General features: G+C 40.4%; 1 protein-coding gene across 2 annotated transcripts in view; it reads left to right on the top strand.

The window, feature by feature from the left end:
- Window positions 1–26,815, top strand: part of LYPD6B (LY6/PLAUR domain containing 6B) — a 233,115-nt gene that overhangs the window by 13,329 nt on the left and 192,971 nt on the right. The gene's annotated exons all lie outside the window — the stretch shown is intronic.

Below are 26,815 nucleotides of genomic sequence, written 5' to 3'. Positions count from 1 at the left end.
TTAATAGATACAGGATAATTCAGGGTACCCAGTTTTTCTTGATAAGTTTTGATCGTTTGTATCTTTCAAGGAATTGGTCTTCTTCACCTTAGTTGTCAAATTTATGGATATACAAATGTCTTTTTTTTTAACATAAACTTTTACTCTCTTTATTGGGTGTTTAGTATTGTTTGAATTTGTTTTGCTGATTAACTCCTAAAATGTGTCATAATCCTGGCTTAAATCTTAGTTTAAGAAAATCATAATTTACCGCCGAAGCAGTTAGTATGGAGTTGCAGTTTATTTATTTATTTGTTTATTTGCATTTAAACTATATGGATATAGAATTGTTTGTGGTGTTCTCCTATTATTCATTTAATGTCTTTGGGGTCTGTAGTGATGTTCCCCCTTTCATTTTTTTAATTTTATTTATTTATTTATTTATGGCTGTGTTGGGTCCTCGTTTCTGTGCGAGGGCTTCCTCTAGTTGCGGCAAGCGGGGGCCACTCCTCATCGCGGTGCGCGGGCCTCTCACCATCGCAGCCTCTCCTGTTGTGGAGCACAGGCTCCAGACGCGCAGGCTCAGCAATTGTGGCTCAGGGGCCCAGCTGCTCCGCGGCATGTGGGATCCTCCCAGACCAGGGCTCGAACCCGTGTCCCCCGCACTGGCAGGCAGATTCTCAACCACTGCGCCACCAGGGAAGCCCCTTTCATTTTTGATATTGGTAATTTGTGTCTTCATTTGTTTTCTGTCTAGAAGTTTATCAACTTCATTGATCTTTCAAAGATTCAGATTTTGATTTCATTAATTTTGTCTATTTTTCTGTTTTCAATTTTATTGATTTCTGCTCTCTTTTATTTCCTTCCTTCACCTTGCTTTGGGTTTAATTTACACTCCTATTTTTTTAAGGGGTAAGCTTATATTACTGATCTGAGATTTTTTTCTGTTTTAATATAAGCATTTAGTGCTATAAATTTCCCTTCAACCACTGCTTTAGCTGCATTCTACAATTTTGATAAGTGTATTTTCATCTTCATTTATTTAAAATTAAAATATTAAAAAATTTCCCTTGAAACTTCCTCTTGACCCATGTGTTATTTCAAAGTATGTCATTTAATTTTCAAGTACTTGGGAATTTTCCAGAAGTCTTCTTGTTATTGATTTCTAGTTTAATCCTCTTATTATCCCATAATATAATTTGCATGATTTTTATTCTTTTAAATTTGTTCACATTTGTTTTATGGCCCAGAATATGGTTTATGGCAAATGTTCAGTGTTCACTTGAAAAGAATGTGTATTCTGCTATTGTTGGGTAGAATATTCTGGAAATATTAAGTCAAGTTGCCTCATAGGGTTGTTCAGGTCTCTTGTGTCCTTATTGATTCTCTGTCTACTTGTTTTATCACTAAGAGAGGCATGTTAGAATCTCCAACTACAGTTGTGGATTTAAAAATTTCTTCTTTCAGTTCTATCTCTTTTTGATTCATGTGTTTTGATCATCTGTTCTTTTTTTTTTTTAATTAATTAATTAATTAATTTTTGGCTGTGTTGGGTCTTCGTTTCTCTGTGAGGGCTTTCTCTAGTTGCGGCGAGCGGGGGCTACTCTTCATCGCAGTGCGCGGGCCTCTCACTGTCACGGGCTCTCCTGTTGTGGAGCACAGGCTCCAGACGTGCAGCCTCAGTAGTTGTGGTGCACGGGCCTAGCCGCTCCATGGCATGTGGGATCTTCCCAGACCAGGGCATGAACCCGTGTCCCCTGCATTGGCAGGTGGATTCTTAACCACTGTGCCACCAGGGAAGCCCTGATCATCTGTTCTTAAGTGGTGTTGACTTTAATAATATAATAGCTAGTTATTTTACCAGTGAAAGTGAGTTTATTCCAGAATAGCCAAAAGAATTGCAATTCAGGTATGTGAACTATGGAGGACCATAGGCAAATCCAAAGAACAAGGAAGGGGAACTTGCTTATAGGGAAAAGTGGAAAGTTGGGAGGGGCTGTGATAACCAAAGAGTCCTGTTGCAGTAAGCTGGGAGTCCTGTGCGTGGAGGCTTCTCATCGGTTGAGCTGCTATTGTCTCTGGTTGGGCTGTCCTCCAGCAGAGAGAAGTTTTCTTCTCTCTGCTGGATAGTAAAGTAGGCAGCACCTTCCTGTTTGTAGTAATTGATGGTGCACGGTGGGGTGTGAGAGCTCCCCCTTCGGACTTGTTGCAGCTCTAGTTTTAGCTGACGTTTGAATTCCACAGTGCATACACGCTTAGGAATATGTCCTCTTGGAAAATTGATCCTGTTCTCATTATATACTATTCCTCTTTATTCTTGTTAATATTCCTTGTTCTGGGGTCTACTTTGGGTGTTAATCATATAGTTACTCCGACTTTCTTTTGCTTCGTGTTTGTATCCATGTCTTTTCATGTGCTTTTAATTTTAACCTATGTCTGTATATTTAAGGCAGGTTCCTTGTAGACCTCAGAGAGTTGGATCTTACTTTTTAAACCAATCTGGCAGTATCTGTGTTTTAATTGGTGTGTTAGACCATTCACATTTACTATGGTGTTAATATGGCTTAACTAGAAAGATGGTAGGTTTTTAATTATTTTTCTATTTGTTCCATTTTTCCCTTTGAGCCTTTCTTATGATTCCCTTTTATTTCTACTTCTTATTTATGCTTCTTTAACATTCTTATTGATTGCCCTAGAGTGTTTATCTATATCTATATATCTTTAATTAGAATCTACTTTCAAGTAATATTACACTGTTTCATGTGTAGACTAAGGACCTTACAGCAGTATGTTCCCAATCCTTTTCCATCCTTTGTGCTGTTGTTGTCATCATTTTTCTTCTACATACACTGTAAACAAAACATTGTTACTATTTTTGCTTTAGATCAGGGGTCAGCAAACCTTTTTTTGTAAAGTCCCGGAAAGTAAAAATTTTGCTCTGAGGCCATATATGGTCTCTACTTCACATTCTTCTTTTCTTCCTAAACAACATTTTAAAAATATAAAAACCATTCTTGGGCTTCCCTGGTGGTGCAGTGGTTGAGAATCCGCCTGCCAGTGCAGGGGACACTGGTTCGAGCCCTGGTCTGGGAAGATCCCACATGCCGCGGAGCAACTGGGCCCGTGTGCCACAACTACTGAGCCTGCGCGTCTGGAGCCTGTGCTCCGCAACAAGAGAGGCCGCAATGGTGAGAGGCCCACACACCGCGATGAAGAGTGGCCCCCACTCGCCGCAGCTGGAGAAAGCCCTCACACAGAAACGAAGACCCAACACAGCCAAAATAAATTAATTAATTAAAAAATTAAAATTAAAATCAGGTTTAAAAAAAAAAACCATTCTTAGCTCATAGGTCATACTAAAACAGACTGCGGGCTGGATTTGGTTTGTAGGCCATAGTTTGCTGACTCTTGCTTTAAACATTGTTACCTTTTATAGCAATTAAAAATAAGAAAAAGAAGAATTGTATTTGACTTTTATTTCATTTCTAGCACTTTTCATTTCTTTGTGTAGATCCAAGTTTTTGTCTGGCATCATATTCCTTCTGCCTATAAAAACCTCATTTAGTATTTCTTGTGGTGTAGGTCTCCTAGCAGTGAATTCTCTCAGTTTTTGTTTGCCCATTGCAGTTATTTCTCCATTTTTTTTAAAAGTATTTGTTTTATTTATTTATTTATGGCTGTGTTGGGTCTTCGTTTCTGTGCGAGGGCTTTCTCTAGTTGTGGCAAGCGGGGGCCACTCTTCATCGCGGTGCGCGGGCCTCTCACTATCGCGGCCTCTCTTGTTGCGGAGCACAGGCTCCAGATGCGCAGGCTCAGTAATTGTGGCTCACGGGCCCAGCTGCTCCGCGGCATGTGGGATCTTCCCAGACCAGGGCTCGAACCCGTGTCCCCTGCATTGGCAGGCAGATTATCAACCACTGCGCCACCAGGGAAGCCCTCTCCTTCATTTTTGAAAGATATATTCACTAGGTGTAGAATTCTGGGTTGACAGTTTATTTATCTTTCAGCACTTTGAAGATGTTGCTTCATTTTTTTACATGCATGCCTTCTGACAAGGTGTCTTCTGAAATTTTTATCTTTGTTCCTGTGTATATAATGCTTCCTTTTCTGCCACTGCATTTGGGATTTTGTTTTTTTTTGTTTTTAAATTTTTATTAGTGAAATATTACTCAACACAATTTAATCTGCTGTAATTTTATTTTATTTTATTTTATTTGTTTATTTATTTTTGGCTGTGTTGGGTCTTCATTGCTGTGTGCGGGGTCTTCGTTGCTGTGTGCGGGCTTTCTCTAGTTGTGGCGAGCAGGGGCTTCTCTTGTTGCAGAGCACAGGTTCTAGGTGCACGGGCATCAGTAGTTGCAAGATGCAGGCTCAGTAGTTGTGGCACATGGGCCCTAGAGTATGTGGGCTTCAGTAGTTATGGCACGCAGGCTCAGTAGTTGTGGCACATGGGTTAGTTGCTCCGCGGCATGTGGGATCTTCCTGGACCAGGGATCGAACCCGTGTACCCTGCATTGGCAGGCAGATTCTTAACCACTGCACCACCAGGGAAGCCCCTGGGATTTTTGTTTTTGTCTTTGGTTCTCAGCTGCTTTAATATGATATGACTCTCTGTGTGTTTGCATGTGCACATGCTTGGTATTTATCCTCTGTAGTGTTTTTGAGCTCTTGGTTCTGTGCTTTGGTATCTGTTATTAATTTAAGAAAATTTCAGCAATTATTTCTTCAAATATTTCTTCTGCCCTGTTCTCTTTCTTTTCTCCTTCTGAAATTTCAGTTACACCTAGCTTAGCACTTTTGGTATTATTCCACAGCTATTGGACACTTTGTTTTTGTTTCATTCTTTTTGTTTTTCCTTGTTTTAGTTAGGATTTCTGTTGACCTGTTTTCAAGTTCACTGATTCTTTCCTTGGATGTGTCACATCTACTGAAGAATGCCTGTTGAGAGCATTCTTCATGTCTGTTACTGTGTTTAGCCTTTCCAGCATTTCCATTTGATTCTTTCTTATTGTTTCTGTTTAAAATTATCTATTTGATCTTTCATGTTGTCCACCCTTCTTTCCATTAGGGTTTTTTTTTTTTTTACTGTTAATTATGGTTTAAATTCTGTGTCTGTTAGCTTCCCCATATGTGTCATATCTGAGTCTGGTTCTGTTAATGGCTGTGTCTCTTGGCAGTGTTGTTTTTTCTTGCTTTTTGTATGCTCTGTAATGTTTTTGTCAGTATGTGGACCTCTTGTGCAGGCCATTAGAGACTGAGATAAATAGTATTTATGCCTGGAAATGGAATGCCTTTCTATTTCTGCTAGCCCTTTAGTGTGGAGAGTTGATCATTCTGGTCAGGAGTTGACTGGATTTGAGGTGTATTGTTGGTGAGCCTATCCTCAGGGCACCACAGACTTCAGATTCCTCTAGTGACACCTTGAGTTTAGAGTTGGGGCTGGTTTGCTGAAGGGCTTTTCTCATTGTTTCAGTGTCAGCCTTAGGTCTTCCTTCTGCACTGTGCCTCAGAGTGGTCGGTCTCCATGTTCTTTCAACTCTCCCATCAGTGTTCCGTTGTTATTTGTTACTTGATGCTTGTTATCCACTGTCCAGGTGCATCTGCTTCAGGAAAACAAGTGCTCATGTCCTGTTTCTTCCTGCAGGTGCCTGGTTCTCCTCAGATTCTGGGCTAGTTTGTTACCCTGTGACCTCAGCTGCCTGACAGATTCAAGAGAGTTATGAACTTGCAGTTTATCTGTCTTATTTGTAAGCATGGGAGTGATGTTCTTTTCAGCTCTCTACACCCTGAGCAGAATTCAAAAGCCATGATTTGATGTTCTCTGGCTCTTTCTTTTTATGATCTTCATGTAAAATACTGGAGCTGTTTTCCTTCCTTCTGTGCTTTATAAAATGTCATTTTTACATTTTATACATATGGTTTGCAACTCTTACCTGGGGAACGTGAAATAAAATACAAATCTTGGGCCCCAGTGTTTTAATTGATACATGTTTGGATCCAGGCATGGGTATCTTCTACAAGTTCCCCAGGTGATTCTGATGTACGTCTAGGTTGAGAACCCTCGGTCTAAGTATCACTTATAACTTTTCCTTTCACAGAGGTGCTGTTCCAGTATAAACGACCAGATGAAATTTCAGGCTGTATACATTCACCCCTGTGACTTTGTGGAGTTGTTTCCCTCCTAATTGTGCCTTCAGTGGCAGTTAAGTGCCTGTGATCTAGACCGACAGTCTCATAGAATGGGGAGGAAACTTGGAGTTCTTCGTATTTAACTTTCCACTAATGTGAATATCCTCCTTGACAATCTATGGCTTTGGTTCTGCTTGGGGTCTTTCAGGGGCTGGAAGCTGTCTGCCATTCACAATAATAAACACCATTGTGAGACAGTTTCACTTGTTTGAGGTGTTTTCCTTCAATTGAATTGAAATTTGTCCTTTTATAAGCTACCAAATAATTTGTCTAATTCACAGCCTTGCAAACTGTTTTGAAAAAAATCCGTTTGCATGACCCAGTGCACATGCCTGTGCACATACACACACACACACTCATTTGCATGACAAGTATTTTATGAAACAGCACTTACTGTAAGTCTCCTACCTCTAGATTGGTTTCCTGACTACCTATGGGTAGTTTTTTGCAGTATGAAAAATGCTTATCCAGCCCACCTTCCCCTAGACAATCTTTCAAAGCTGTCACGACAGCTCTCCTGGCTCCTCAGGGTTTTCTTGTGCCTGGTGTAATGCTGGTTCCTTTGGCTATGGTTCAGCTTCCTCACTGCCCTGGCCAGAGTCAAGCACTAGCTGGGCTTCAATGTGTGGAGTCTTCTGCAAATGAACGACCTAGTTCAGAGGCCAGGGCTCTGCAAGTGGCAGATCAGTTCAGAGTAGAGGAAGGTCTCTTGTCTTTTTCTAGACATCATTTCTAGTCCTGTGGCCCAAATTCAGTGGGATGTAAATTGAAGCCATCTCTTGAGGAATATTGTTGATGGCTTTTCTTTGTAATTTTTACATGTCCTTCCACTTTTTTCACATTAATAACACGTTATTCTAATTAGCTACATATGCATCATTATTTTTCAAGAGACTGTGAACTCCTTAGACGTCAAGAAGATTATTTCCTTCTTTTTCTCCATAGTGACAAGTACAAAAAAATTTTAATTTGTTGAATTAACCTTAGAAAACTGTGTTCCCAGTCAAGAAACTTTGGACTTTTAGCACCATTGCTTTGGTAACAGTTGTGCTACCAACCTTATCTTTAACTTACCAAGAGGGCAGTGGACAACCTGGGAATTTAGATGAACTTGTCACCTTGATACGCATGCACAAGACACTGTGGCAGGTGCTGGGTGAGATGCCCAATATTTCACAGCCTACGGCCTGGTTGGGGACACATGCCACGTAGGATGAGTGTCAGTGAGTTGTGTAGTGGGTGGGCATGTGCTCTTAGAGGTCACAGATGAAAGAAAGGTCACACAACTGGTCAGGAAAGACTTGATTTTGGCCTTGAAGGTAAGCATCAGACATATGCAATGGAAGGTATTTAGGGTTGGAGAGGATTTGGAAGGAGAAGAATGCTATTTTAATAGTCTCCCAAGTTCTACAAAATCTTTGCTTTCTCTGGGAGTGGCTTGGGTCTGTAGGATCTGAGAGAAACCGTAGGTAAGATACAGAGGGAAATCTAATTTAAATTGTGTCTGTACGAAGGATAGACATTAACCAAAGGTAATAGGCTCTGTTTTCCTCACCCCCTTCCCCCGTCTCTGAGTCTTCAGGGACTCTGACAGTTGTAGTTTGGAAGTGACTTCTTGTCATGGTGAGGGTTCAGCTTGCCAGGGGCCACCTCAGGGCTGTTCGGTTTAGCTCTGCCTCTTTGTGGTTTCCATCAACTTTTAGAGCAACATTCACAGCTATTGACTAATTTTTTCTACTTTTTCTCAGAGGGCTCTTAAACAGATGTGTTAATAAGGAACATACATTCTCAAAGTATGTCACATCTACCACTCCTCAAGATCCCCTGCATCTGTGAGACAGTCTTCTGAGTATTCTTGTGAAACAGTGACACCATCAAAATATTGCATGAAAGCCAGATATTGCATCATTGGTGTCATATTGAAAACATCTCATTCATTTTGAGACTGTTTTGCTGTGGTAGGAGAATAGGGATGGAAGTACATTATGAAAAAAAAAATTGGCACTGTGTGTGTGGTATTTGTCCCTCAGCGAGGTTTGGGGACCACAGCTCCTAAGCAGCTACAAGAGTAGTTAGAACAAAGATGAGGGCTGTTGAGTAATCCCCTGATGTCTTGCTCTGCAGGGTAGGTATTAGTGTTACCGAGAAATGTACATCACACATTCCTCTTAGAATCTAGTGCCAGGGTGGTAGTTTATCTTCTGGGAAGAACTGATAAATCAAACAGTGGAAACCTATATAAGTCTTTATATTTCTTTGTGCCTTTGCAGCCAGGAAGCCTGGAGCTAAATGTAAAAATCCTCAGCTATCGTGATAATTTTATTTCAAGTTCTAAGGACAAAGATTTCCTGTCTTAATATGATTTCATCTTTTTAAAAAGAGTAACTTTTATTTTTTTTCTTATTACCACAGTGATACATGTTCATTACAGAAAAGGTGGAAAATAATAGATTACCTTCCCCATCAGATGTTTTCCCGCCGCACAGTAGTCGGCACTGTTTATGTTTTAATCGTTTTCATTTCTAAGCATATGTGTGTATGTATATTTTTTTCTTAAAAAATGAAATGATACCTTTCACACTATATTAAAACTTTATTGAAAAAACTTAATCTTTATAAACATTTTCCATGTCTTTAAATATTCCTGCACAGCAATATTTTTTAATAGCTAGTATAATATTCCATCATGAGGCTGTATCTTGTTGGCTTGATTCAGCCTTCTGTTCCTATAAACAACTCTGTCATGTACATTCTTGTAGCCAAGTCTCAGCACATCCATGATTATTTCCTTAGGATAGAGTTTCAAGAAGTGACACGATTGCTTAAAGGGCTGTAATATTTTTAAGGCTTTAGATATATATTTCCATGTTGTCCTCCAGAAAGTATGAGCTAATCGCCTAAAGTTTGAGAGTGCCTTTTCCCCAAGCCTCTTGCAGTTCCAAAGTGATTATTGTTCAGAATCTCTATCAGGAGGAAGGACTTCAGGCTGTGGCCACGTGAGGAGGTTGCACATCCTCTTCCCCAGAAAGCAACTCTGTATCTGGACAAAATGAGCAGAAACAGCGTTCTATCACTCTGGTAATGCATCCATCACACAACAGTCTGCGAAGCTGCCCCTGCCCTGTGGGTGCAGAGGTGTTGTCTCAGCAGGGGAGGACCAGCCCCTTTGCTGCCCACATCCGAGGGACTCCCTGCATTTGTGCTGGGCGATGCCTGCACCCAGTGAGTGTTTTTCCACATCCCTTCTGCCCTGTTTCAGTTTACTTTGAATCTTTAAAAAATAAAAAATAACAATATTTTTCTATTATAAACATTTATATTTATTACAGGAAAAGTGGGAAATAAACATAAAGAGAAGAAAATTAAAAACACCGATAAGCCCTCTTAGTGTGTATTCTATATCAGCTCATTTCAATAGGACTTTCTGCAATTTCAGAAATGTTCTGTGCTGTCCAGCACAGTAGCCACTGTCCTCATGTGCTTAGTGAGCACTTGATGTGGCTAGTGTAACTGAGGTAGTGAATTCTTAATTTTGGTTAATTCTTAAGAATTTAAATTTAAACATCCACACTGGCTAGTGGCTTTAGTGTTGGGCTGCCTAGTTCTATTATTTCTGTAACATGGAGGAATGAATACATACATATGTAGTTTAAAAAAACAAAAATAGGCTCATACTGCCTATTGTATTTTGTATCCTCCTTTTTCTGGTTAACAGTATATCGTAAACATGATTTTAATAGGTGACGTGTTAAACTGAATGGATGTACCATAAATGGTTTAACAAAATCTCTGTTGTGCCTTCAGGATATTCCCAATAATTTGGTATTATAAACAACATTGCAGATAATCTTTAGAGCTAAAGTTGTGACATTATTTATGGAGGGTAAATTCTTATAATTTGATTTATTGGGTAAAATTTGATACCATTTTCCAGACCTCTCTTTCAAGTTCTGCTAGTGAACATTCTTACCAGCATGAAAATATATGAAAGTATCTCACCATTATTACTGTTAATTTTAAATTCAGATAAACACATGTGCCATAAAATTCACCCTTTTAAAGTACACAATTCAGTGGTTTTTAGTATATTCACAGAGTTGTACAACCATCATCACTATCTAATTCCAGAATGTTTTCATGACTCCACAAAGACATCTCATACCATTAACAATCACTCCCCGTTCCCTCCTTCCCTCATCCCCTGACAATCTCTAATCTATTCTCTAATATATGGATTTGCCTGTTCTGGACATTGCATATAAATGGAATCTAATTTGTAGACTCTGTGTTAGGGAGGATTAAAGAATCCCTTCTGAGAAAAAAAAAAAAAATTCATATGCAAAATTCAATATGCAGCCTTTTGTGTCTAGCTTTTTTAGTATAATGTTTTCAAGATTTAAGTTTCATAAATCAGTACTTCATTCCTTTTAATGGCTGAAAAATACTGTATTATATGGATATACCATATTCTGTGTCTCCATTCATCTTGATGGAGATTTGGGTTGTTTTCATTTTTTGACTATTATGAATAATGCTTCTGTGAACATCTATGTACAGGTTTTTCCGTGGACATTATATTTCCATTTCTGTTGGGTATATACCTAGGAGTGGAATTGCTGGATCATATGGTAAGTCTTTGTTTAACTTTTTGAGGAACTGTCAAACTTTATCCAAAGCAGCTTTGTCATTTTACATTCCCACCAGCAATGTGTGAGGGTTCCAGTGTCTCCACATCCTCACTGACACTTTTTATTGTCCATCATTTTGCTTATAGCCATCTTAGTGGGTATGAAGTAGTATCTCTTTGTGGTTTCAATTTGCATTTTTCTACTAACTAATGTTGTTGAGTATCTTTCATGTGCTTATTGGCTATTTATATCTCTTCTTTAGAGAAATGTCTATTAAAATACTTTGCCAACTTTTAATTGGGTTATTTGTCTTTTTATTTTAGAGTTGTAAGAGTTCTTTATATATTATGGATACAATACCCTTATCAGATATATGATTTAGAAATATAGTTTCTCATTCTGTAGGTTGTCTTTTCACTTCCTTGCTAGTTAGTATCCCTTGAAACACCAAAGATTTAATTTTGATAACATCCTGTTTATGTATATTTTTTCTTTTTTCAGTTGTGCTTTTGGTGTCATATCTAAGAAACCGGTGCCTAATCAAAAGTCACAAAGGTTTACTTCTAAGAGTTTTATAATTTTAGCTCTTCTCTTTAGATATTTGATCTATTTTGAGTTAATTTTTGTATGTGGTGTGAGTCAGGGATCCAAATTTATTCTTTTTTTTTTTTTTAAAATTAATTAATTAATTTATTTATGGCTATGTTGGGTCTTCGTTTCTGTGCGAGGGCTTTCTCCAGTTGCGGCAAGTGGGACCACTCTTCATCGCGGTGCGCAGGCCTCTCACCATCGCGGCCTCTCTTGTTGTGGAGCACAGGCTCCAGACGCGCAGGCTCAGTAGTTGTGGCTCACGGGCCCAGCCGCTCCACGGCATGTGGGATCCTCCCAGACCAGGGCCCGAACCCCTGTACCCTGCATTGGCAGGCAGATTCTCAACCACTGCGCCACCAGGGAAGCCCCAAATTTATTCTTTTGCATGTAACTATCCAGTTCTCCCAGCACCATTTGTTGAAAAGAGTATTCTTTCCCCCACAATGGTCATAGCACCCTTGTCAAAAATCAATTGGCCATAAATATATACAATTACTTCTGTGCTCTGAATTCTAGTCATTGAACTATATATCTATCCTTATGCCACTACCACACAATCTTGATTGTTTTTGTTTTGCAGTGGTTTTGAATTCTGGAAGTGTAAGTCTTTCAACTTTGTTCTTTTTTTTTTTTTTTTTCAAGATGACTTTGGTTATTCTAGGTCCCTTATATTTCTATACAAATTTTAGGATTAGGAGGTTAATTTCTGCAATGAATCCAGTGGGGATTTTGATAGGGATTACATTGACTCTGGAGATCAATTTGAGGATTAATGCATTTTAACAGTATTGTCTTCCAGTCATGAACACAGGATGTTTTTCCAGTTATTTAGGTTTTCTTTAATTTCTTTAAATGATATTGTTATTTTTCAATGTTCAAGTATTGCACTTCTTTTGTTAGATTTATTACTGAGCATTTTATTCTTTCTGCTGCAGTGTAAATGAAATTGTCTCAATCTTATTTTTGGGTTTTCTATTGGTAGTGCCTAGAAATACAATTGATTCTTGTGTTTTGATTGTGTATTCTGATACCTTGTTGAACTCATTGATTGGCTCTAATAGTTTTTTAGTGAATTCATTAGAATTTTCAATATACAAGATCATCTAAAAATGGAGATAGTTTAACTTCTTTCCAACATAGATTCCTTTTATTTCTTTTTCTTGCCTAATTACCTTGGTTAGAAGTGACAGTACAATGTTGAATAGAAGTGATGAGAGCAGACATCTTTCTCTTGTTCCTGTCTAATGTTCCTGGTTAACGAGATGGCCAGTATTATTTATGCTATTTTTTGATGACTGTTTTTATACTCTAAGAATCTGAGTGATGGGGCAGGAGTTGCTGCTTGGTTCTTCCAAGGGAACAAGTAATAATAGACAAACAATAAAATCAAACAATAAAAATTCCCTTTGTCCTATGCATTGGAGGCTTTGTGTAATAGTTACGTAGAAAAGAAACATTTTAATGGAAGAATCTATTCATGTAACATCTAGGTACCAAGGAGTTTGATTAACATCTTCTAATATGTAAGTGTTCATTATTTAAAAATAAAACAAATTGTCCTTACTAATTTTTCCACCCTGTCTTTCTACATTTTTGATTTCCCACTGTATGCTTCCAGGTACCATGTGGGATCACAGAGATGAACTAAACACAGGGTATGCCCTTAGGGTGCTTGTGGAAAAGTCTTTTGAGGGAGATAGGAAACAGGAGGTTTAATATTCTGGCAAGTGGTTCCCATCAAAGGGTAACCTGTCAGAAGGCATGGGCTTCACCCTTAGAGTTTTTGAATCTCAGTCTGCTGATGGAACATTCACTTTTTACCCCCACAGAATCAAAGAATTTTAGAACTAGAGGCTTGGAAATCCTTTTATCCGACGCCACATTTTTCATAGGAGGAGCCGCTTACCTTATTCAACAATTCCTGTTGTCTCTCATAAGCAACTCTTCCTTCTCTGAAATGTTTTATCACACACACAAACACGCACACAGACAACACACATGGACGTACACATGTACAATATTTTCCATACAGAGGCAATCCACGTTCAGTCCGCATCCTGGCTCCATTTGTTGTGTCTGGTTGGGGTAATATAACACCAGCCCCCGTGTTCATCTTCAGTATGACTTGTCTAGGATTCCTGCTTCACCTCGCCCTTGAAGACTACTCAGCATTGTGCTTCTGATAGGTGCTTCTGATGTGGAGCTGACAAGGACAGGGACGTTATCTGACTCCAAATCTGAGTGACCCAGAGGCTGTGGGAGGCTGCCTGTTCTGTTAATTGTACATTCAACTTTCTTTGTAAAGAGCACACTCCACGCATTTTAAACTTGTCAATTCGGAGGATTAACTAGGAGGCATATGAAGACATACCTGTGTGCTTACTGTAAAGTCGTCTTTCTAGAAAAGAACAAAATTGGTATTAACAAAAACAATTAGATAGATACACGCCTTAAAAATGTTTACAAAGGCTTTTTAAAAATAAGTCAATTTAGAATTGTATGGAACATGTGTTTCCATTTTTACTTTGCTATTTAAAAGAAACTCTTTATTCTAACTTTGTTATATATTATTTATTATTACGATTAAAATAACATCAGGTTACTTTTTATCATCCCACTAGTAAAATGGAATGCAAACCTTATGGTATTAAGCTACAAAAGGAAATGAATCGTCCCACAAACCTTTCAAGTTTAATTAACTTTTAAACAAATATGGAGTTCTAGTTTCCTTTTTTCTTCTTTATTACAATGTGTTTTTTATTTTGATTATGTGAGGGGTGAGATAAGGATGCAGAAGTGCTTTCTGGTTCACACTGTTACGGTGTATGATACAGCAACCAATTCGATCAAAAGGGAAATAGGAAAATAACTACTCTATTTGTGCCTTGTAAGCGGTTTGTAAAGTCCCCTCCAGTCCCTACGATTAAATGTTGGCATCTCTCCTTGCAGGCTGCTAAAATGAAATTAAAAAGTGGAGCAAACAGCATTTTAAAATCAAACACATATACTGTGTAGGGACAAACCCAGCAAATTGAAGAATCACAGCATTGCAGGCAATCATTTGATTCAGTGCTGTAAGAAATGCTACAGAAAGGGAACAGCCCTGGGGCAGGGGATCCTGAGAAAGTTCCAAGTCATTGAAAGGCTCTGATGAGTTGCCCCTATTGGGGGTCAGTTGGGGTGGGGAGTGGAGGGATTGGGTTGGTAAAAAGCAGAGCTTTCCCTATTGTGTGTGATAAATGCATCAGTAAAACATACTGTCACTAAGTCACTCTTTAACTCAGTCTAAGCCCTGGAGTGGGCCTGGAACTTGCTCACGGGGAGGGAGGGTGTGGAGGGCTGTTACTAGAAAAGGGGGTGGCACCGTTTAGAGGAAAGCGAGTTTGGACTGGCAGTCAGGAGCTTGCATCCTGTTCTTGGTCCTTCTGCCTTCTGACTATGTGACCTTGGATGAGTCACCTTACCCTCCCTGGGCTGTGGTTTCCATACTACAAAATGCAGGCTTGGGCTAAATGCATGATTTGCAAACCAAATTCCCAAGCCTCCATCAAGCCAGCTCAGAGGTTGTCCCTGTACCGACAGTTGGGATTCCTGGCTCCTGCCTGCCGAAGGGAGCAGCCTCAGTCTCCTCTCGTATTTATGCTTCTGCAAGCTGTTGTTTGAACAAAGCAGTCACTAGAAAGCGAAAATTATTAGGTGGCCTGATCTCAAAGACCTTCTGGTTCTTACATTCCAGCTGTCTATAACTCTGACATCCCATCCAAGCTGAATGTGAGAGGGATCAGGAACGCCCGTTATCCCAGCCTCTCCCCGTCTTTCCCAGGAAGCACCGGGGACGAGCGTCTTTGGCATCAGAAACTGCTCCTCAGTGGCCGTGAAGCTGCAGTGGGGAAAGGAACCTGCGTTTGTAGGGTTTCAGCCTGTGATTCTGGAACAGCATTTCACTCTCATGGGATATAGTTGCCCCTTTGCTCCAAGCTTGAAGCCCAGCTATTGGAAGTGGCCTGGAAGCCATGTAATTTTGAGGGCTGCTGTAGCCTCCATCCCATGGCCCTAGTCAGCTTTCCACACGTGCTGTCAGGCTGCTGAGTCCTGAACCTTTACTGGGTGTCTCTGAGGTTAAGGCAGTAATGACCACCTGTCAGCTACAAGCTGGGATTCTGAGCGCTGGGCCTCTCCCAAGAGTCACTTGCTAGTTGGTGTTAAATAAGCTTTTGCTGTCCCATGTCAAGACATCACTTATCTGGTGCCTGTCTTGGGAATCTTTTCCTTTCACTCCTTAATAATGTGCCTTCTTGTGCCACAGACTTTCCTCCATGTCTTTTGAAATCATGGTACGTGTACTCTTGTGTTGCCAGGAGTGAACGTTTAGGAAGTAGGCCTTCAGTTTCCCTGCTGCTTGAAGCAAATATAGTGCCTTTTGTTACGTGTCCCAAGACACCCTGGTGAACACAGACGCCTGCGAGGAAGGTTTGGCAGAGGAAACCATCATGAAAGACCTATTTTAATTGAGGAATAGAGAGCTGGAGACCCAGGAGTGTCGAGCAGTTTAATTAATGATGATGAGAAATGAAGACTTGCTGTTTAAAAATGAAAATGCAGACCTCCTGTCTCCATATCCATTTCTCCATCATGTCGTTGTTCCTTTCACCTGCTTTGTGATTTAGCAAACTTTCCCGGAAAGCCCACGATGAGACCAGGCACCTTGCTGAACACGGGGCTGCCAGAGGGGAACAAGCCCGGGCCTTGCCCTCAAGGGGCGTGTGGCCGGGCTGGGGAAGGAGCTGAGCAGTGACAGCCCGAAGTGGTCGCTGTGCCTCCAGGAAGGTCCTGGGAGTGGGGGACTCCGGGTGAGCAGCCACGTGGTCCTGGCTGGGGCAGGAGGTGTTCCTGCAGGAGGTACCCCAGGGGGGTGACCTAGAGGTGCTCCAGAAAGGGGGGAGGACGTTCCGGGGGTGGGCGCCAGGGACTTGGTGGGTTTGGTCAAGTGTAGGAGCTCAGAGTCGCTGTTGGATCCGGCCTTGAGGGAGAGAGGAGGAGGGAGCGGGGGCCTGGATGGGATAAGCAGGATCAGGCTGGGAAGCACCTCGAATACTTTACAGTTGCGCTTGTCAGTTTGGGTTTTACCCCTGGGGCGTGGGGACCCGCCGCAGAATTTGGGGCAGATTGGGAGGTAGGGGAGGAGGTTTGCAAGGCTGCTGAGCATGAGGTTGATAAGCAAGGGCTCTGGGTGCAGGTGACTGGGGTTTGAATCCTGCCTTTACCATCTTCCAGCTGTGGGCAGGTTACTTAACTGTGCCTCTGTTGCCTCGTCTTTAAAATAGGGATGAAAATCCTCCTTGTCTTACAGCGTTCTTGTGAGGAAAAAATACATCCACCTATAGCTCTTACAAAAATGCATCCAAGATAAGCACTTACTAAAATTTAGTGATCGTATTTTGGGCAAGGGGGCATATCGTATTTTCCATGAGCAGTCTCTTAGACTGTGTGTCAGTTAGCTATTGGCATGATAATGCTGGGTAAAAAACACTGGAAAATGCAGCAGCCTAGAGCAGTGGTTTATGATCGCTTTTGCAGCTGTGGGTTGGCACTGGGGCTTGGCTGCCCCACGCTGGGCTGAACTGAGCCGCCGAGCTTCAGGCAGTGGCCCTGGCTGGGCCTGCGGGTTGGGTTCACGTCCGCTCCATGTGGGTCCAGGCTGAGGGCAGCAGCCGTCCCGGGGCAGCTCCTGCCAAGGCCGTGGCAGAGCTGGAAGGGGTAAGAGGACACCTGCAAGGCTTCTTCGGGCCTGGGTTCCCTCCGGCCAAAGCAAGTCACAGGCCAGCAAGCCCGGGGTCACGGGGCCAGGGGATGATTCTGATCCCCTTTAGTGGGAGGAGCTGCAGAGTTCCTTGGTGAAGGCCATGCACACAGGGAGGGGGACGGGTTGGGGCCACCGGTGAGGTACCATGCGCTGCGCTGGCATTTCCTCCAACCGCAGCTTCTAGAGGGGAGTTTCCGTGAGCGGTGGAGCCAACACTCACCTGGCCCCGCGTGAGCCCAGGGTCTGGCTGCAGTTAGTGCCCTTCCTGCGTTTGTCCCAGCGCCGACCTTGAGGCTTTGCAGATGCGTGCTTTCTCCTGCTTCTCGGAGGCTTTGGGGGAGACTGCACATTTTAGGGGAAAGTGTACGGGTGTGGGTTTGAATCTTCGAAGTGGGGACGAGAACAGACTCTAATGACCGTCACCGGAAAGACGGGAGAGTAGCCGAGGTGTTGTTGCAGGAATGCTCGGCAGCCTCGCAGGGTCAACCGGCTGCGGTGACGGTGAACGTGTCGGCAGGTGTGACCTCCACGAGAAGACTTACTGTTTAAATCCAAGAATGAAGTGTCTCCGCTTACATGTGTTTTTAGATGCCTCTCTCCCAGTACAGTGGAGGAATTGCATTTCTTCTGGGCTCCCTGGCATTTGCTTTCTACTCCCTGGGAACCTCTTGTGAGACGTGCCGGGCTCTCGAGTGGCCACCCCTCGGCACGTGCTGGGAGAGAGGTGAGGGAGAGGCAGCTTGGGTAGGATTATTAGTAGGTAACTCTGCCTCTCGTTCTCCCAGCCTCCTCGGGGCTTGGGAGTAGGATGGGAACAGTGACTGGAGAAGTGGAATGCTACGGCTTTGCTTTGCCAGCACGTCAGATAATCTCTCTCCTCTTCCCCGACCTCCTTATGCTGCATGACAAATGTATCCATTCTTCTCCAACAGAAGAGAGAGAAGCAGGGACAGGGAGGGCATTCTTATAGGTTAGGCTTTTCTATTTTATGTACGAGACTATACTGTGAAATGAAATATCACATTTCTTAACACGCTAGTCATGTATTAGATTAAAAAATTCAGCAAGATCTCTAAAATTGCACTTAATAATTAAGCGTGATATTAAATTGAGCAATTTTTTCAGAGATGAGGAGGAAATACATTCTAGAATTTTTTCGGTAACAAAAACAGCATCAGATGTAACAAGTGAAACATTTAGCAGTGTGACTGGCATACGTAAGATGCTGAGTAAATTGTACCATTGATGGCGATGATGATGGTGCTCTCTCTGGTCCGCTTGTTGGTGGAGGGGATTAAAAGCAGAGAATACCAGGCTGAGCACTGCCATCCAGTGCCTTCGTCCAGAGGAACCTCTCTCAGCCGTTCCCTCCCGACCTGGAAAAGCAGCAGGAAAATGAACCAGAAAAGCTCAGATTCTCAAACCAAGCTGTGTATATACCTTAGAAGTTACAATTTTTTTCTTAAAGTGATTGCTTGTAAAAGACAATTCAAAACAGTCATTCCAACAATAGACATGCTGAAATCCTAATGGTGCAATTCGATTTTGTTGAGTCAAAAAAATAGGGCTGGATAATGATGAGTCGTAGCTATGCAAATGAAAAGAAAGATCATCATGTCTTGTGCTTCAGGGTGTGAATTGATGGCAAAAATCTGTCCATATTACTTAGTAGGGGAGATGAGTTTGGGTGAAAGCATTCAGTGATATATGTTCTTCTTTGTTTCTTTAAGCATCACTTACAGCTGAGATGCTAAAATAGTTGGTCCATTGGCAGCCTTTCCTGAGTGTCCACTGTGGGCAAGGCTCACAAAGGCACATGAGCCCTTCCTTCCTTCATTCTCTAATAGACGCAGCCTTTGCTTTCTAGGAGCTTATGTCTTAATGGGAATGGCAAGATGCAGACATTAGAAACCTAAAAAACAAGGGCAAATTTACATAGTACATACTGTCTATGGTAGGCTTCTAAAAGATCTGGAGGAGAAAACTCAATGGAGTGAAAATCATGGTTCTAAATCTTGACCAAATTAAACAATGAACTCTTTGACTTGTTTTGTTTTTTTCAGGGCACGGGGTGTTATTTCCAGGTGTGTCAGGGGTAGAATAACATTGCCACCAAAGGAGTAGTCCCTCCCCATAAAATAAGCAGAGAATTCAAACTGCTGGTGACTCAGCTACCATACACTTATATACCCTACAATTACATTCTCAAAGGCTTCTGCTGAATAGGAAGAACTGTTTGTGAACAGGAATTATCGCTTAGTTGACTGCTGCCCCACTGAGGATGAAATGGCATGATGATGATTTGATTTGCTCATAATCGCTTGCTGAGATTTCTTTTTTTTTTTTATTTTAATCAGTCATCAATTTTATACACATCACTTGTATACATGTCAATCCCAGTCGCCCAATTCAGCACACCACCATCCCCACCCCCCCACCGCTTTCCCCCCTTGGTGTCCATACGTTTGTTCTCTACATCTGTGTCTCAACTTCTGCCTTGCAACCCGGTTCATCTGTACCGTTTTTCTAGGTTCCACATACATGCGTTAATATACGATATTTGTTTTTCTCTTTCTGACTTCACTCTGTATGACAGTCTCTAGATCCATCCACGTCTCAACAAATGACTCAATTTCATTCCTTTTTATGGCTGAGTAATATTCCATTGTATATATGTACCACAACTTCTTTATCCATTCGTCTGTTGATGGGCATTTAGGTTGCTTCCATGACCTAGCTATTGTAAATAGTGCTGCAATGAACATTGGGGTGCATGTGTCTTTTTGAATTACGCTTGTCTCTGGGTATATGCCCAGTAGTGGGATTGCTGGGTCATATGGTAATTCTATTTTTAGTTTTTTAAGGAACCTCCATACTGTTCTCCGTAGTGGCTGTATCAATTTACATTCCCACCAACAGTGCAAGAGGGTTACCTTTTCTCCACACCCTCTCCAGCATTTGTTGTTTGCAGATTTTCTGATGATGCCCATTCTAACTGGTGTGAGGTGATACCTCATTGTAGTTTTGATTTGCATTTCTCTAATAATTAGTGATATTGAGCATCTTTTCATGTGCTTCTTGGCCATCTGTATGTCTTCTTTGGAGAAATGTCTATTTAGGTCTTCTGCCCATTTTTGGATTGGGTTGTTTGTTTCTTTAATATTGAGCTGCATGAGCTGTTTGTATATTTTGGAGTTTAATCCTTTGTCTGTTGATTCGTTTGCAAATATTTTCTCCCATTCTGAGGGTTGTCTTTTCGTCTTGTTTATGGTTTCCTTTGCTGTGCAAAAGCTTTGAAGTTTCATTAGGTCCCATTTGTTTATTTTTGTTTTTATTTCCATTACTCTAGGAGGTGGATCAAAACAGATCTTGCTGTGATTTATGTCAGTGTTCTTCCTATGCTTTCCTCTAAGAGTTTTATAGTGTCCCATCTTACATTTAGGTGTCGAATCCATTTTGAGTTTATTTTTGTGTATGGTGTGAGGGAGTATTCTAATTTCCTTCTTTTACATGTAGCTGTCCAGTTTTCCCAGCACCACTTATTGAAGAGACTGTCTTTTCTCCATTGTATATCCTTGCCTCCTTTGTTGTAGATTAGTTGACGAAAGGTGTGTGGGTTTATCTCTGGGCTTTCTATCTTGTTCCATTGATCTATGTTTCTGTTTTTGTGCCAGTACCATATTGTCTTGATTACTGTAGCTTTGTATTATAGTCTGAAGTCAGGGAGTCTGATTCCTCCAGCGCCGTTTTTTTCCCTCAAGACTGCTTTGACTATTCGGGGTCTTTTGTGTCTCCGTACAAATTTTAAGATGATTTGTTCTAGTTCCATAAAAAATGCCATTGGTAATTTGATAGGGATTGCATTGAATCTGTAGATTGCTTTGGGTAGTATAGTCATTTTCACAATATTGATTCTTCCAATCCAAGAACATGGTATATCTCTCCATCTGTTGGTATCATCTTTAATTTCTTTCATCAGTGTCTGATAGTTTTCTGCATACAGGTCTTTTGTCTCCCTAGGTAGGTTTATTCCTGGGTATTTTATTCTTTTTGTTGCAATGGTAAATGGGAGTGTTTCCATAATTTCTCTTTCAGACTTTTCATCATTAGTGTATAGGAATGCAAGAGATTTCTGTGCATTAATTTTGTATCCTGCAACTTTACCAAATTCATTGATTAGCTCTAGTAGTTTTCTGGTGGCATTTTTAGGATTGTCTATGTATAGTATCATGTCATCTGCAAACAGTGACAGTTTTACTTCTTCTTTTCCAATTTGTATTCCTTTTATTTCTTTTTCTTTTCTGATTGCTGTGGCTAGGACTTCCAAAACTATGTTGAATAATAGTGGTGAGAGTGGACATCCTTGTCTAGTTCCTGATCTTAGAGGAAATGCTTTCAGTTTTTCACCATTGAGAATGATGTTTGCTGTGGGTTTGTCATATATGGCCTTTACTGTGTTGAGGTAGGTTCCCTCTATGCCCACTTTCTGGAGAGTTTTTATCATAAATGGGTGTTGAATTTTGTCAAAAGCTTTTTCTGCATCTATTGAGATGATCATATGGTTTTTCTTCTTCAATTTGTTAATATGGTGTATCACATTGATTGATTGGCGTATATTGAAGAATCCTTGCATCCCTGGGATAAATCCCACTTGATCGTGGTGTATGATCCTTTTCATGTGTTGTTGGATTCTGTTTCCTAGTATTTTGTTGAGGATTTTTGCATCTATATTCATCAGTGATATTGGTCTGTAATTTTCTTTTTTTGTAGTATCTTTGTCTGGTTTTGGTATCAGGGTGATGGTGGCCTCATAGAATGAGTTTGGGAGTGTTCCTTCCTCTGCAATTTTTTGGAAGAGTTTGAGAAGGATGGGTGTTAGCTCTTCTCTAAATGTTTGATAGAATTCACCTGTGAAGCCATCTGGTCCTGGACTTTTGTTTGTTGGAAGATTTTTTTTTTTTTATATAAGTTTTTTTTTTAAATTTTTATTTATTTATTTATTTATGGCTGTGTTGGGTCTTCGTTTCTGTGCGAGGGCTTTCTCTAGTTGTGGCAGGTGGGGGCCACTCTTCATCACGGTGCGCGGGCCTCTCACTATCGTGGCCTCTCTTGTTGCGGAGCACAGGCTCCAGACGCGCAGGCTCAGTAATTGTGGCTCACGGGCCTAGTCGCTCTGCAGCATGTGGGATCTTCCCAGACCAGGGCTCGAACCCGTGTGCCCTGCATTGGCAGGCAGATTCTCAACCACTGCGCCACCAGGGAAGCCCTGTTGGAAGATTTTTAATCACAGTTTCAATTTCATTACTTGTGATTGGTCTGTTCATATTTTCTGTTTCTTCCTGGTTCAGTCTTGGAAGGTTATACCTTTCTAAGAATTTGTCCATTTCTTCCAGGTTGTCCATTTTATTGGCATAGAGTTGCTTGTAGTAGTCTCTTAGCATGCTTTGTATTTCTGCGGTGTCTGTTGTAACTTCTCCTTTTTCATTTCTAATTTTATTGATTTGAGTCCTCTCCCTCTTTTTCTTGATGAGTCTGGCTAATGGCTTATCAATTTTGTTTATCTTCTCAAAGAACCAGCTTTTAGTTTTATTGATCTTTGTTGTTGTTTTCTTTGTTTCTATTTCATTTATTTCCACTCTGATCTTTATGATTTCTTTCCTTCTGCTAACTTTGGGTTTTGTTTGTTCTTCTTTCTCTAGTTCCTTTAGGTGTAAGGTTAGATTGTTTACTTGAGATTTTCCTTGTTTCTTGAGGTAGGCTTGTATAGCTATAAACTTCCCTCTTAGAACTGCTTTTGCTGCATCCCATAGGTTTTGGATCATCATGTTTTCATTGTCATTTGTCTCTAGGTATTTTTTGATTTCCTCTTTGATTTCTTCAGTGATCTCTTGGTTATTTAGTAACGTATTGTTTAGCCTCCATGTGTTTGCGTTTTTTACGTTTTTTTCCCTGTAATTCATTTCTAATCTCATAGCATTGTGGTCAGAAAAGATGCTTGATATGATTTCAATTTTCCTAAATTTACTGAGGCTTGATTTGTGACCCAAGATGTGATCTATCCTGGAGAATGTTCCGTGCGCACTTGAGAAGAAAGTGTAATCTGCTGTTTTTGGATGGAATGTCCTATAAATATCAATTAAATCTATCTGGTCTATTGTGTCATTTAAAGCTTCTGTTTCCTTATTTATTTTCATTTTGGATGATCTGTCCATTGGTGTAAGTGAGGTGTTAAAGTTCCCCAGTATTATTGTGTTACTGTTGATTTCCTCTTTTATAGCTGTTAGTCGTTGCCTTATGTATTGAGGTGCTCCTATGTTGGGTGCATATATATTTATAATTGTTTTATCTTCTTCTTGGATTGATCCCTTGATCATTATGTAGTGTCCTTCCTTGTCTCTTGTAACATTCTTTATTTTAAAGTCTATTTTATCTGATATGAGTATAGCTACTCCAGCTTTCTTTAGATTTCCATTTGCATGGAATATCTTTTTCCATCCCCTCACTTTCAATGTGTATGTGTCCCTAGGTCTGAAGTGGGTCTCTTGTAGACAGCATATATATGGGTCTTGTTTTTGATCCATTCAGCAAGCCCGTGTCTTTTGGTTGGAGCATTTAATCCATTCACGTTTAAGGTAATTATTGATATGTATATTCCTCTGACCATTTTCTTAATTGTTTTGGGTTTGTTTCTGTAGGTCCTTTTCTTCTCTTGTGTTTTCCACTTAGAGAAGTTCCTTTAGCATTTGTTGTAGAGCTGGTTTGGTGGTGCTGAATTCTCTTAGCTTTTGCTTGTCTCTAAAGCTTTTGATTTCTCCATCGAATCTAAATGAGATCCTTGCCAGGTAGAGTAATCTTGGTTATAGTTTCTTCCCTTTCATCCCTGTAAGTATATCATGCCACTCCCTTCTGGCTTGTAGAGTTTCTGCTGAGAAATCAGCTGTTAACCTTATGGGAGTTCCCTTGTATGTTATTTGTCGTTTTTCCCTTGCTGCTTTCAATAATTTTTCTTTGTCTTTAATTTTTGCCAATTTGATTACTATGTGTCTCAGTGTGTTTCTCCTTGGGTTTATTCTGTATGGGACTCTCTGCGCTTCCTGGACTTGGGTGGCTATTTCCTTTCCCATGTTAGGGAAGTTTTCGACTATAATCTCTTCAAATTTTTTTTTGGGTCCTTCCTCTCTCTCTTCTCCTTCTGGGACCCCTATAATGCGAATGTTTTTGCGTTTAATGTTGTCCCAGAGGTCTCTTAGGCTGTCTTCATTTCTTCTCATTCTTTTTTCTTTAGTCTGTTCCGCAGCAGTGAATTCCACCATTCTGTCTTCCAGGTCGCTTATCCGTTCTTCTGCCTCAGTTATTCTGCTATTGATTCCTTCTAGTGTAGTTTTCATTTCAGTTCTTATATTGTTCATCTCTGTTTGTTTGTTCTTTAATTCTTCTAGGTCTTTGTTAAACATTTCTTGCATCTTCTCGATCTTTGCCTCCATTCTTATTCTGAGGTCCTGGATCATCTTCACTATCATTATTCTGAATTCTTTTTCTGGAAAGTTGCCTATCTCCACTTCATTTAGTTGTTTTTCTGGGGTTTTATCTTGTTCCTTCATCTGGTATATAGCCCTCTGCCTTTTCATCTCGTTTATCTTTCTGTGAATGTCTGAAATTTCTTATAGAACTATTATGTATATTTGGATTTTTACTTTGAGGTTCTTGTACTTTATATTGAAAAAGTAAACTGGAATAATTTCATAACTATATATAACGTGCTAAATTTTCAAAATAAGGCCATGAGGAAGGATTATTTAGTAGATTATTTAATAAATGATTTGGACATAATAAGATATCAATTTGGACCCACACCAAACATACCATGCCCCAAATATAAACTCCAGAGAGTTGACTATTGCAAATCAAACGATAGAAATACTAGCAGAAAACATAATATTTATTAGGTCTGCATAGAAATGACAATTTTCATGACTTTAAAGCAAGAGAAGCAACCAGTGAAGAAAAAATGAGCAGATTTGATAATATGAAAAATTTAAAACTTTTATGCAAATGAAGAGACAACATACTGGGAAAATAGCATTAAATTTGTGACACATAAATGATTAATATGTGTTGTAACTTTAATATATAGCTCATACAAATGTATTAGAAAAGAACTGGGACCCTAATAGATAAATGTAAAATACAGTTGCTCCCATTTATTGAATATTTTTCTATGTCCACATAGATTTACAAAAAATCAGATGATACTGATTGTTTTATACACAGAATGTTTTGTAACCAGCTTTACTCACATGCCCAGACTGTTATTACTAACTCGTTTTCTAAATCACGGTTTCCAGGGCTTGCAAAGTATTTCATTGGTCAGGAAATACAGCTAAATATTACTTCACTAAGTTTTCAGTGCTGTATGTGAAGGTTACAGAAATCTAAGGTGATTTTTCTACTGTCTCTTCTACTTATGAAACCGTGGTCTGTTGTTAAAATTATGGTTATGGAAAAATACATCACATTGTATTTTACAAAGAAGCACATTCGATATTGTTTTTATCAACAATTATAGGTAGCGTTTGCCACTGAAACCTGTTTTAGCGAAAGAGGAAATATAATTTGAGATCCCATGCTTTTCACAACATGTCATCTGTTACCTTTAGAGGCCTTAGTAAAAGGAACACATTAATTACCATCCCTGTGAGCATTTCTAGGGTAGTGATGACTGTAATGTTATATTAGGGCACTTGTCAAGCATGTCATTCCCTTATCTTGCCTTTATAGCAGAGGAAATAAAGGCACTAGAGAAATGTCTTTGAGGTCACACAACAAGTTAACAGCAGATAAACATTAGAACTGGCAGCTCCAGAATTCCCACTGTGTGTAATTAGTTCACTGCAGGCAGGAAATGGCAGCATGGGGGATAAATGGCAAATGTGGTGTTTGGGAACCAAGAGGCCGGTGGGAATTCTCTGTGCTCTTGTGAATTGTTAATTAAGTTAGTTTCTTTCAGAGGTTCTCGATGCATAGAACTTGGAGGCCTCTCAGCCAGGTACCTTATTCCTTAGGATGAAAGGAAACACTCCAGTCACCCTCTAGCGCCTTGATGGGCTAGCGAGGTGGAGGATATTGGCTGTGGGCCTCAGTATTTTCTTGGGCATTGCAGTCCCTTCCTGAGGTTTTTGGAGTTTGAGTGTGGTTCTGTACTTAGCTCCTGATGGACCCCCGAGGTGGCTGGGGGGAGTGAAAGGGCAGGAACTGTTCTGACTGTATATAAGTTCACCCTCCTTCCCAGCAACTCCAGGATCCAGAGTCACCTGGTAAGCACTTGGTCAGCTCATGGAGTGCATGCTTGCCTTTTTTGTTGTTTGTTTTTTAACTTTTTTTGGTCTCCTGATGAACGATGCATATGGAATTGGTGGACTGCCTCCTATTCTTAGGCATCTGACAAAATCATTGTTGGAAACAAGGTGGTGTTTGAAAGCTACCATCAAGAGATTTGATTTGGAGACTTCTAGAGAGTACAGAGGCAGTCTGCCAAGTTGGAATCAAAGGCTGGCTCCATCTGATGCTATAACAAGCTCGTTAGATTCTGGAATCATGATTATCTTAATTTCATTGGCCCCCTTAT

This window comes from Balaenoptera borealis, assembly GCF_965194805.1.
Source record: "Balaenoptera borealis genome assembly, chromosome: 6".
Taxonomy (NCBI): domain Eukaryota; kingdom Metazoa; phylum Chordata; class Mammalia; order Artiodactyla; family Balaenopteridae; genus Balaenoptera; species Balaenoptera borealis.
The sequence above is the reverse complement of the archived record's forward strand: the minus strand, read 5'-3'. Positions and strand labels throughout refer to the sequence as shown.